The sequence below is a fragment of the Meles meles genome, chromosome 2, assembly GCF_922984935.1.
Source record: "Meles meles chromosome 2, mMelMel3.1 paternal haplotype, whole genome shotgun sequence".
In the NCBI taxonomy this organism is placed as follows: Eukaryota; Metazoa; Chordata; class Mammalia; order Carnivora; family Mustelidae; genus Meles; species Meles meles.
In genome coordinates this window covers 19,571,381-19,584,375 of record NC_060067.1, presented here as the reverse complement: position 1 = coordinate 19,584,375, position 12,995 = coordinate 19,571,381, and the positions used below count along the sequence as shown (strand labels likewise).

General features: G+C 40.1%; 1 pseudogene; it reads left to right on the top strand.

The window, feature by feature from the left end:
* The first annotated feature begins 598 nt into the window (after positions 1-598).
* LOC123936698 lies at positions 599-3,094 on the top strand (annotated as a pseudogene).
* Positions 3,095-12,995: the final 9,901 nt, after the last annotated feature.

Below are 12,995 nucleotides of genomic sequence, written 5' to 3'. Positions count from 1 at the left end.
CCATCCTCACCTACCAAAATATATCTCCATATGCTACTTTACAGCTACTTTGTAACATCTTCAATCAGTTGGGCTTTGTGCTTTCTAGCATCTGCTTCCATGACATGACTATAACCAAGGCAAGCAAAGTAATAGCACCATCTGCCCCTGAAATATACTCAAAAGCGGCATTATACTTTTTTAATTTTCTCCTCTCAAAATAATAATTTACAACCCTTACATATACTTATTATTTTCTGTGTCCATCAAAATTAACTGGCACTGTAATATAATGTATTATTTATATTGCTCCTAGAATTTGAGCTCTCCAGTGCTTTAGGGAATTGTAATTTATAAAATTATCTTCTCTCATATCACATGACAAATAAGTCATCACAATCCTTCTCTTAAACTTACTAATGTGAGAAATGAAACAGGATAGAAAGAAGACCAGAAACCTGCAAAAAGGAGACTGGGAGAGAAATGCATATCATCTACTCTAAAATTTGCTATCTGACAAGCCTTGATTGTTTTGTTTGAACAACTTAAAGATTATGAAATTTACATGTAAAAAAAACATATGTGCTCTTGAGTCACCCCCATGCGGTCTCGTGGCGGAGTCGCTGCTGGACGCAGTCCCTACCCACCGTGGTCTGTAGTGCTTGCAGTTCTTCTCTTTTAAGATGCCTGAGGAAGTGCACCATGGAGAGGAGGAGGTGGAGACTTTTGTCTTCCAGGCAGAAATTGCCCAACTTATGTCCCTCATCATCAATACTTTCTATTCTAACAAGGAAATTTTCCTTCGGGAGTTGATCAGTAATGCGTCTGATGCCTTGGACAAGATTTGCTATGAGGGCCTGACAGACACTTCCAAGTTGGACAGCGGTAAAGAACTGAAAATTGACATCATCCCCAACCCCCAGGAACACACCCTGACTCTGGTGGACACAGGCATTGGCATGACCAAAGCCAATCTCATAAATAATTTGGGGACAATTGCCAAGTCCGGAACTAAAGCATTCATGGAGGCTCTTCAGGCTGGTGTAGACATCTCCATGATTGGACAGTTTGACGTTGGCTTTTATTCTGCCTACCTGGTGACAGAGAAGGTGGTGGTTATCACAAAGCACAATGATGATGTGCAGTATGCCTGGGAGTCTTCTGCTGGGGCTCCTTCACTGTGCGTGCAGACCATGGTGAGCCCATTGGCCAGGGTACCAAAGTGATTCTCCATCTTAAAGAAGACCAGACAGAATATTTAGAAGAGAGACATGTCAAAGAAGTGATGAAGAAGCACTCGCAGTTCATAGGTTACCCCATCACCCTTTATTTGGAGAAGGAACGAGAGAAAGAAATCAGTGATGATGAGGAAGAGGAGGAGAAAGGGGTGAAGGAGGAAGAAGATAAAGATGATGAGGAGAAGCCCAAGATTGAAGATGTGGGCTCAGATGAGGAGGATGATAGTGGGAAAGACAAGAAGAAGAAAACAAATAAGATTAAAGAGAAATACATTGATCAGGCAGAACTGAACAAGACCAAGCCCATTTGGACCAGAAACCCTGATGACATTACTCAGGAGGAATATGGAGAGTTTTACAAGAGCCTTACTAATGACTGGGAAGACCACTTGGCAGTCAAGCACTTCTCTGTAGAAGGTCAGCTGGAATTCAGGGCATTGCTCTTCATCCCCCGCCGGGCTCCTTTTGACCTCTTTGAGAACAAGAAGAAAAAGAACAACATCAAACACTATGTTTGCCGTGTGTTCATCATGGACAGCTGTGATGAATTGATACCAGAGTATCTCAACTTCATCCGCGGTGTGGTTGACTCTGAGGATCTCCCCTGAACATCTCCCAAGAAATGCTCCAGCAGAGCAAAATCTTGAAGGTCATTCGCAAAAATATTGTAAAGAAGTGCCTTGAGCTCTTCTCTGAATTGGCAGAAGACAAGGAGAACTATAAGAAATTCTATGAGGCGTTCTCTAAAAACCTAAAGTTTGGAATCCATGAGGACTCTACTAACCGGCGCCAGCTTTCTGAGCTGCTGCGTTACCATACCTCCCAGTCTGGGGATGAGATGACTTCTCTTTCAGAATATGTGTCATGCACGAAGGAGACCCAGAAGTCCATCTATTACATCACCGGTGAGAGCAAAGAGCAGGTTGCCAACTCCACTTTTGTGGAGCGAGTGCAAAAGCGGGGCTTCGAGGTAGTGTATATGACGGAGCCTATTGACGGTACTGAGTGCAGCAACTCAAGGAGTTTGATGGGAAGAGTCTGGTCTCAGTTACCAAGGAGGGCCTGGAGCTGCCTGAGGATGAAGAGGAGAAGAAGAAAATGGAGGAGAGCAAGGCCAAGTTCGAGAACCTCTGCAAACTCATGAAAGAAATCTTGGATAAGAAGGTTGAGAAGGTGACCATCTCTAACAGGCTAGTGTCTTCACCCTGCTGCATTGTGACTAGCACCTATGGCTGGACGGCCAACATGGAGCAGATCATGAAAGCCCAGGCCCTTCGGGACAACTCCACAATGGGCTCTATGACAGCCAACACCTGGAGATCAACCCTGACCACCCCATTGTGGAGACGCTGCGGCAGAAGGCAGAGGAGGACAAGAATGACAAGGCTGTCAAGGACCTGGTGGTGCTGCTGTTTGGAACAGCTCAGCTCTCTTCTGGGTTCTCACTCGAGGATCCCCAGACTCACTCCAACCGCATCTACCGCATGATCAAGCCAGGCCTGGGCATTGATGAAGATGAAGTGACAGCAGAGGAACCCAGTGCTGCTGTTCCTGATGAGATCCTCCCCCCTTGAGGGTGATGAGGATGCCTTTCGCATGGAAGAAGTAGATTAGTTCTACCTGCAGACCTTGAGCCCTCTGTATAGTGTCCCCATGGCTCCCTAGCAGCCCGGAGTGGCCCTGTTCACCTGGTTCCCTCTGCTGATGTCTAGTGTTTTTTTTTTTTCTTCCTCCTGTCTCTGAGGCAGGAAAGAAGGCCCTCAAGCCCTATCCCTTCTGATATTTGACAAGGGGTTTGGATGTGTATTGTGTTTTTTTTTCTGTTTATTTTGTTCTGAGATTAAAGTATGCAAAATAAAGAATGATACAGTTTTATACAAAAAAAATAAGCATATGTAAGGACCAATTAACAGCAGTGATTTTTGTTTGTTTAACAGCAAGTGCCTAAGATATTAGAAAATTTGTGCATGATGAAGACAATACAGGACTGAATCAGGAACATGGGATAATCTACTTATTTCAAGTAGGCTCTAGAATGAGCCCCTGCTTTTTCCTGGCAGCCAAGGCAATAAGAAAAATACTGTAAATATAGATTTCATTGTTGGACAAATGAGAACATTCAAGTGCATTTTGAAAGCCAATTCTTTGCACTCACGTCTGTGCAGCACCCACACTGTGCTTCCTAACATTATAATGAGGAGGGTTTGCAGATATGATTTTGTAACAGGTACAGAATCACTTCTCAAAAGACCATGTTTTCTCATACGCACTGGTAGATAAAGCCCAGGACATGAAACTAAGTGATAACTTAAGGTCTTTGTATGAGCAACTAAAACAATATCCAGGTATTTTAATTTATTGTCCTCTACGTTAATACAAGGGGTGTGTTTAGAAAAAACTGCTTCCTGACGAGGATGACATGACTGACCTGTTCTTTATGCTCTCTTTCAGATATCGCATGTTTACACAGAGGTTTTGGCAGGCACTGGATTACATATGATTGAAAGTTCAAATTTCAAATTCTATAGAATTCTGTCATGAGAAATGGTTACAAGAACCTTTCTTAGATTTTCATAGTTCTTAAAATTTTACCAAACACTTTCTTTTTTTTTAAGATTTTATTTATTTATTTGAGAGAGAATGAGTGAGAGAGAGCATGAGAGAGGAGAAGGTCAGAGGGAGAAGCAGACTCTCCAAGGAGCTGGGAGCCCGATGCGGGACTCGATCCTAGAAGTCTGGGATCATGACCTGAGCCCAAGGCAGTCGCTCAACCAACTGAGCCACCCAGGCGCCCTACAAAACACTTTCTTTTCTATCATTCCATCCAAAACAAAACCAAACAAACAAACGAACAACAACAACAAAAAAAAACCATTGGATTACAGACATTTTTCATTTTACAGATAGGAAAACTGAGGCCTTTAATAAAAGATGGATTGCCCAAAATCAGTTTATTTATTCAATTGACATTAAGACTCTACACACTGCCTTCTTTTTTCTCATTCTAGGTACAGTGCTTACAGTGGGGATACATGAACAAATGATGACAAGACAGACATGGTCTCTGAGTTGGGCTCTCCACACAGATCTCTCTCTCATCAACTACATTATCTGAATTTCCTCTGCAAGGCCCAACACAACCCTTATCTCTAGACCATGCTCAGACCTCTACAGAGAGATCTGAGATACAACACCAGGGGACATTTACTGAAAGTTTGTCTCTATTTTTTTACCCAGGATTGAGTAATTATTTTTTATTGATAATGATCAACAAATGTCCTGTTTTCACCTAATTTTTTCAGAGCCTTGTGAATGTGAACAGTACAATCTTTACAGGTAGATCATTCAAGTCTGAGGTGAGCTGCTCTTACCGACTTTCCGAAGTATGAGAATATTACTTTATATACTCAAGATTCAATGACCTCAAGTATAAAAGCAGATATTAATACTCTATCTTGAAGGATTTTCATGATCAGATCTAACATATTTAAAACATCAGGCACACAATAAATGCTCATTAAAACTAAATGCTCATTATTACACGAGACCCTGCCTGCATGCATCATAGCAGCCCATGTGAATCTTAGCTCACATTAGAATTTAATTTTCTCCAACTCAGCTTAATTGCTTACTCCAAATCTATTCTGCTCAGATGGCTAAATATGTTCTCCTTCTCACCCCTACACCCGCCACGAGCCATCTGTGGTGGCAGACTCTTGGTTAAGAGAGGAGGCTGGGGATATAAGGTCTTCTGTTATCAGTTGGCTATATTAACTCTTCTGTATTACGTTTGTGGCAGGGAAATCATGATCATGGCTGACTCGGATTCTGAGATGACCCCTTCCACTATCCCTCTCTTGGGCTTTGCTACCTCTCTATTCTAGGGCCTCCTATCTCCATGTACTCTCCCTTCCATCCTTCCACTACCCAGAATGACTTTTTTCTAGGCAAGAAAAAATATCCTTTCCATTTCACACACTAGTTGTAGTCACATTTACACCTCACTGTAGGTTTTAATTATTTGGAGAAAAACTATCACGGAGACCACTATATCCCCCTTTCTTCTAAATAAAGGAAAGAGGGAAAACATATCCTATAATGCCTCAAAATATTATTTGGTCTTATGATTTTGGTCCTTCAAAGTCTGAGACCCAGGGGCTAAGTGTATCATCCTCTGTGGCTAGCTTTCCCTGATGCCTCCTGGTGCTCCACCTCCATTAAAAACAGTGTGAGGGGGTGTCTGGATGGCTCAGTCGGTTTAACATCTGCTTCAGCTCAGATCACAATCTTGGGGTCCTGGGATCCAGCCCACATCGTGCTCTCTGCTCAGCAGAGAGTCTGCTCCTCCCTCTCCCTCTGTGATCTCTCTCACTCTTGCTTTCTTTCAAATAAATAAAAACAGTGTCAATTGCCAATTGTCTGCCGTATCATCTGCCTGAGATAAGAACACTGCGCCACACTTACCTCTAAGAAGTCTGGCTCTAAGCTGGGATAGTGTGTAGGATCACTCAGGCCTGAGCATAGGCAATCAGGAGGGCATTACACGGCAGTTCTCCTGGGGAAGCTGCCCGCCCCGAGACTTGTGCACAGCCAGGGTGTCGCGGTCTCTGGTGCCGCATTGAGTTCTCAGCTCCCCCACCCCCCTCCCTCCCTGGCCAGCCACGCCCTTCCGCTATGCTACATTCCTGACCCAGACACCCTCATTCTCAGGCCTCTTTATAGGGACCTTCAGATGAGGCCTCCCCCCAGGTGCATCCACTGAGACCTCCTCATGGGGCATCAAGTATCTTGAAGCACTTTTCTCCACTCTCAGTGCTCAGCCCTTCTCTCTCCCTCTGCTCAGCCCACAGGTCCATTAAAAGGCCTTCCCGGCAGGGCTCCCTTGAGAGTGAGAGGATACCCCCACACCCCACATGGGTGCTGATCCCCCTGCTTCCCATCTGGAGATAACCATGAGGAAAACTTAACCTTGTGGGAGCCAGCACTCTGTCCTGGTCAGCCTCTTTCTTATACTGTCCCCAGTAAGTGATTGAAGGTGTGAATGTGACTTTCATTTTGGCTGATTGCCTTAATCAACTAATCTGACGCCTGGAAGCTCAACTGTCTCCAGTTCAGCCAAGCTCTTGACAACCCTCCATCCTTAGGGCAGGTCTGAACTTCTGTCTATCGCTGTATTCCCTAGAATTACATCTATTCCACATTTAAATAACTTAATAATCTAAATAGTTTGTTATGCCTGCTACTGTGCCTGTGGCCTCATCTCCTCTCCCTGTATATTAACCTGAATTTTGGTCCCAGGATGGTTTGCCCTGCTCCTCTGCAGAAACCAGGGACCTCGGGGTGCCTGGGTGGCTCAGTGGGTTAAAGCCTCTGCCTTCAGCTCAGGTCATGATCTCAGGGTCCTGGGATCAATCCTGGCATCGGGCTCTCTGCTCAGCGGGGAGCCTGCTTCCCCCACTCTCTCTGCCTATTTGTGATCTCTGTCTGTCAAATAAATGAAATCTTTAAAAAAAAAAAAAAGAAAGAAAGAAAAAAAAAAAAAGAAACCAGGGACCTCAGCAATGCTGCCATGAGATTACAAGATGTGGGAGAATAAGAAAGAGTTTCTCTTCCAACGCCACCATTTTTCATCTATTAAAAAACACATATGCTTTAGATATCATAAAGTTTCTTTATGTCTAAATGTATAAGAAAAAATTATATGGGTCCATTATCTGTAGGAAATACCACTTTTCTTTTTTTTTTTTTTTTCTCCAAGGAATAGCTCATGTAGTTTGCTGTGCTGAAGTTCATATTTGCTTTGGAATCAGAGCACTGTGGATTCTGATCTCAGCTTTCCCACCTCCTAGAGTAACTTTGAGTCCCAATTTTCTTAAATGTAAAAATGATTAATACCCCTTCCATAGGATTACTAAATAAATAAAACTAAATAAAAATAAATAAAATCAGTAGCATATATAATATATTTAGGAATGCACTTTTCCTAGAGTATACACTCAACAAATGTTACTAACGTTTTGTTCCCTTAAACTGCAAGTAAACAAATATGTATAATAGAGATGATTAGACTTTTTATATGAAGAGAGGAAGTTTTTTTTAATTTACTATCTTATCAAGAAATAATGTGTTGACCTATGGATTTTTGATGGTGCTCTATCCTAAAGTATCCATAAGAATGAATTAACTATAAATATACTTTCAAATGCACTTTCAAATTATCATTTTAGATAGATTATTTTTCACAGATGCTCACTTAGATGTTGAAGAATAATTGCCCCAGAACTGTTTTAGTAGAGTTGAATTGAATTTTCTCTCTGAATCTAATATGGTCACCTCTATCGTTACATTTTAAGTACACATTTAGTTCTTCATGATCAAGTGTGTCTTTAGTATGCAGGGGAACACGTAATATTTACATACATCCAATTTCTATATTTAATCATATGGACAAATCATGTTGGTTCTTTTAGTAGTTACATCAGAACCTGCAGATACAAGTTAAAAGAAATACAGAGTGAGGAATCACTCAGTTCCATACCATGCTAAATTAAAGCATTAAGTCTCAAAGACTTCTTTCCCACTCTCAATCTTGACAGTATTATAGTACTTGGTTTAAAGAATAATTGAACCCTTAGCCAGGACTATAAAGTTTGACCAAAAGACAGGCCCAATATATGGAATTGATGAAATGTCAAGAAATGTTTTAAATATTCTTATCTGGGACACCTGGGTGGCTCAGCCAGTTAAGCATCTGCCTTCAGCTCAGGTCATGTTCCCAGGATCCTGGGATAGAGTCCCACATCAGGTTCCTTGCTCAGTGGGGAGCCTGCTTCTCCCTCTGCTTGTGCTCTCTCTCTGTCTGACAAATAAGTAAATAAAATCACTAAATTTTTTTTTAAATATTCTTATCTGCTTTGTGGTTGAGATGAGACAGAGTATGATAGTCACCCTTAAGTAGAATTCCACCTAAAAATATACTTGCAGTCAACAATTTAATAAACTTCTTAATAAAAACAACTTACTAAGCAAAATGATATTTTAATGGATATACATATTAAAGTGGTTCTAGAAGTCAAAGCAATATCAGATATCTTTTGGAAGTTAATACCATACCAGACCTTCAGATCCAGGGAGAGAATGGGCTTTCTATAATTGCTGATCTCTGGATCACACTTCCCTCTTTTTTCAGCAATAGGCACAGTAAGGGTTTCCACAGTAATTATTAAAGTCTAAAGTCTCATCCCCCCTTTTTGCTTCTCAAACCCTTCCAATATTTTTACAACCAATTCCCTGTGATAAATTCTTCTGGTTTGAATTTGTGCAGTTGTTTCTGTTTCTCTATCTGGACAATGCCAAATGTACTGTGGTAGTTGGTGGGCAATATATACTATCACACCATCTATGTCTACCATAAGGGGATTATACCCGAGAGGTTAGGAATGTTTGTAAATGTAAAATTAATGGAATTTAGTCTTCTTGGTTTACAAAGTAATTCTCTAAACATTATTTTATTTTTTAAATACTATTTGGGAGATATGATATTAAATAATATTTATAAATAGGTAAATTAATATGCATGACCCTCAAGAGATTAATTGATCTGCTTATGATCATACAGCTAATTCATTTATGGAATAAATATGGCATCAAGCACTTTCCACCACCAGACACTGAATGCTGTCTCTGGTATCAGAACACATCTGCAACTGGGAACAGGTGGCTGCCCCTCCATGACCAGGTCGAATGCTCTACTTTCCCCATCCCATTATAGCCCTGAGAGCTAGTAACAGGTCTTATAGTCGTGCTTCAGCTGACATAAAGTTTGAAGGGTCTTGCTTAGATTGTAGGTAGGCTCTACCCAACTAAGGCAAATAGAGTAGAAAATTCTTCAAACATAAGAAGAGGATTCATATGATGAACTGAAGGAAAAAAAAGGAAAGAAGTGAGAGAGGGGGAAGAGAGAAAGGAAAGGAAAGGAAAGGAAAGGAGAGGAGAGGAGAGGAGAGAAGAAGGGAGGGAAGGGGAGGGGAGGGGAGAAGAGAAGAGAAGAGAAGAGAAGAGAAGAGAAGAGAAGAGAAGAGAAGAGAAGAGAAGAACAATTGTCCTCTGTAGCTACTTAACACCAAAGCCTGGGTTTTTCATCTGAAGTTGAAAAGATGAGAAAGGCATCATTGCTACAGTAACAACCAGCATTTAGGGGTGGGAATGTTAACTTACCAAACAGTGTAATCCTAGGACCAATCCATACTTAGGGATTTCCTATAGAATTTATATCCAAGTTCTGTTATTCTGTATGTGGATAAACTTTGAACAGATTAAACTGTATTTATCTTCTTCCTTTTCTCTTGGCGTCTAACTCAGTCAGTTTTTTCCAGGACTCCAATAAAAAAGACCTGATAGACATAATGAGCCAAAATAGAAAACTTTAATGTAAAGTTTTCTTTTATAAATAAAAAAGAGTTGGACTCTTTTTAAAAAAAAGAGCTGATAGACATAATGAGTCAAAATAGAAAACTTTCTTTTTTCCCGTCATGTACCAATGAGCAAACTAAGTGTCACAGGTGTAATCGTTGGGTAATATATTATTCTTGTCTGGAAGATTGTTCCTCCATGTCATCGTTTTCAGTCTAGCTGAGTTTTATAGCACATAGATAGGACTTAACACCTCTCCCTTCTGTCATTCTTTTTTCATCTTTTCTCCCAATATATTAAATGAATAGGGAGTATTTTGCACAAAATATTACTCTAAAAGGATGTCTGATTTAGTTACAAACATAGTGGGGATTTAAATACAAACAGTGCTCTCCAACAGTCATTGAAGTCTATCCATTATTTTAATGCTGATGTTTTTTTTTTTTTTTAAGGATTTTTTTTTCCCTTTTTATTTATTTATTTATTTATTTTCAGCGTAACAGTATTCATTCTTTTTGCACAACACCCAGTGCTCCATGCAAAACGTGCCCTCCCCATCACCCACCACCTGTTCCCCCAACCTCCCACCCCTGACCCTTCAAAACCCTCAGGTTGTTTTTCAGAGTCCATAGTCTCTTATGGTTCGCCTCCCCTCCCCAATGTCCATAGCCCGCTCCCCCTCTCCCAATCCCACCTCCCCCCAGGAACCCCCAGTTTGTTTTGTGAGATTAAGAGTCATTTATGGTTTGTCTCCCTCCCAATCCCATCTTGTTTCATTTATTCTTTGAAATCTTGCCATTTGCGACGACGTGGATGGAACTAGAGCGTATCATGCTTAGTGAAATAAGTCAATCGGAGAAAGACAACTATCATATGATCTCCCTGATATGAGGACATGGAGAAGCAACATGGGGGGGTAGGGGGATAGGAGAAGAATAAATGCTGATGTTTATATTCAATCACACTTAGGATTCCTCATTCAGAAACTGTCATCTCAATATATTTAGAGTCTGCAAAAGTTATTTTTGTTTCTCTAAGTACATTTTATTTTTGTAGTAGCCACATAAACATATTACTGATGATAATATAACAATTAGACTTGGCTGTGGATAACTTTTGCAATAAAAATTCCAATTCATATTATAAAAATAATTTTTTGACTGAAAAGGATTTTCTTTAAATAATATTAGCTTTAAAAATAATTCCTAAGTACATATTTTGTTGTGTGGATTTTTAAAACCAGTCTTATTTGATAACACCATATATCATGATTGTAGTATTCATGACATATAAAATGAATCTCTTAGCTTTAATATACATCTAATCTGAAACCGACCTTTTTCAGGTTATATTCCAATCCTGTCTAATCAGTTCTGGTCCTGTTTCTTCTTATCTCACAATACATATCTGGTCCTGTTCCTAGTTATCTCACAACACATATCTGCCAACAAGAGACACACATAAATACAGCAAGAGAGAAAAGAAAAGAAAATGGAGTAGAGAAAATAAATGATATAGTCCTGCCATTACATAGACAGCTATTTAACCTCAGAACCTTCACGCCTCCCGACTAGATTTCTCCAAGAGACAACATCTTGAAAGCTAATTCCATTTCCTTAAACTCTCTAAAAGCTTCAATTAAATTGTGTATGTACGCAGAAGCTGAACCAAAGGTCACCTACCCAAGCAAACAGGGAAAACACATAATTGTAAAACATTCAATAAATGTGTTTTAAACAACTGTGGAATGTGTCAGGTTAATTTCCAAATTATATAGTAGAGTGAGGGGCTAGCCTAGAAAGCCAGCACGTATCTGGTTTCCCTCCTTCAGCCTCCCCCTTTCTAATCGAGCCTAGGATGTTTCTAAATCATTAAGAAATTCCCATCACTATTTAATGTGCTTCTTTAAAGTCCAATGAATCATGTCCATTAGCTTCATCTAGATAAGCTCATTAATGAATATATTATCATTATAATTGGTGGACTCCTGAAACAGATAAGAAGAGTAAAACATTGAATCTTTAAGTACCTAGTTTCTATATTGTGCTTGGATTGCTGAAATATGTACCGCTTCATAATCAAACAAAAACTCACTTCAACAAACTCAAGAAGGAGGAAAAATAAATAGATGGGTAGAAAAAAATAACAATCTCTTTTCACAGCAATTGTTTTTACAATATTTGGGAGATCAGGGAGCTGTCACTTTCTCTAACTTTATTTGCAATTTTCTGTAGCCAAGCCTGTTTTATCTACTTTGTTAGTGAAGTATTTGTTTTTGCAAAGCCATGGCAATAAAGACAAAATATAACTATAATGCATCACATTGCAGGCCTACTGTTTTATCATCTCACACATGTAACAACAGAAATAGAGTTTATATCTTAGAAAGTTAATTTTTCAAGGTGCCTAAGTATGGACAGTTTTACAAGCCAATTTTACACAACCCTCATTGTCCATTAATTAGGGGCAAAAAATTTGAGAAACTGTTGTTTTGGGAGGGGGAGTTTAAGCAAAACTTTAAAAATATGGGGCACCTGTGTTGCTCAGTTAAGCGTCAGACTCTTGATTTCAGCTTAGGTCACGATCTCAGGGTCGTGAGATACAGCTTGGTATTAGGCTCCACACTCAACATGAAGTCTGCTTCTCTCCCTCTGTCTCTCTCCCTCTCCTTCTGCCCAACCCCACTCACTCTCTTTCTCTCACTCTCTCTCAAATAAATAAATCTTTTTAAAATAAAAACAAAATTGAAGACTGAATGTGAAAATGCGAAATCACATTGTCATGAATAGATATACTGTTTAGAATGCATTCCCTGAAGCTTTCTCAAGGACTGTGGACTTCGATATGATAAAGAGTAATGGAACTGGCATGAACTCCTTATTTCTTTTGAAATCAATCTGGAGAAGCTACAGAAGCCAGAGAAGAACTTGGACATAAACTAGGAATTAAAGTTAATGACAACAACAATAACCCAGCAACAAAAGAAATGGCAAGTCCCTGGGGAGACAGACCATTTTTTTCATCAACCCGTATGTGCTAGATACAAGAAGAATGAGGGCCAGTAGGACAGCCCAGAGGGAAGGACAATCATAGATGGCAGGAAGAGTTTAGAAACAGTTTTACACTCTGTTTTTCCCTCTCCCCAGCACAGACTTTGGAAATTCATACCAGGCCTTTTCCATCAGAGCAATCAACAGCAGCAGTCCACACAGAAGCACAGAAGTCCATGGGAGAATCATGAGGTGAGCGCAAGGCCTGCTCCCTATGGAGATGAGAAGTTGAAGGAAATGTAAGAGGACTGACCAGAAAACCATGAAAATGCATTCCTCCACTTCCCTTTGAAATATATGGTATCTGGTATGACTG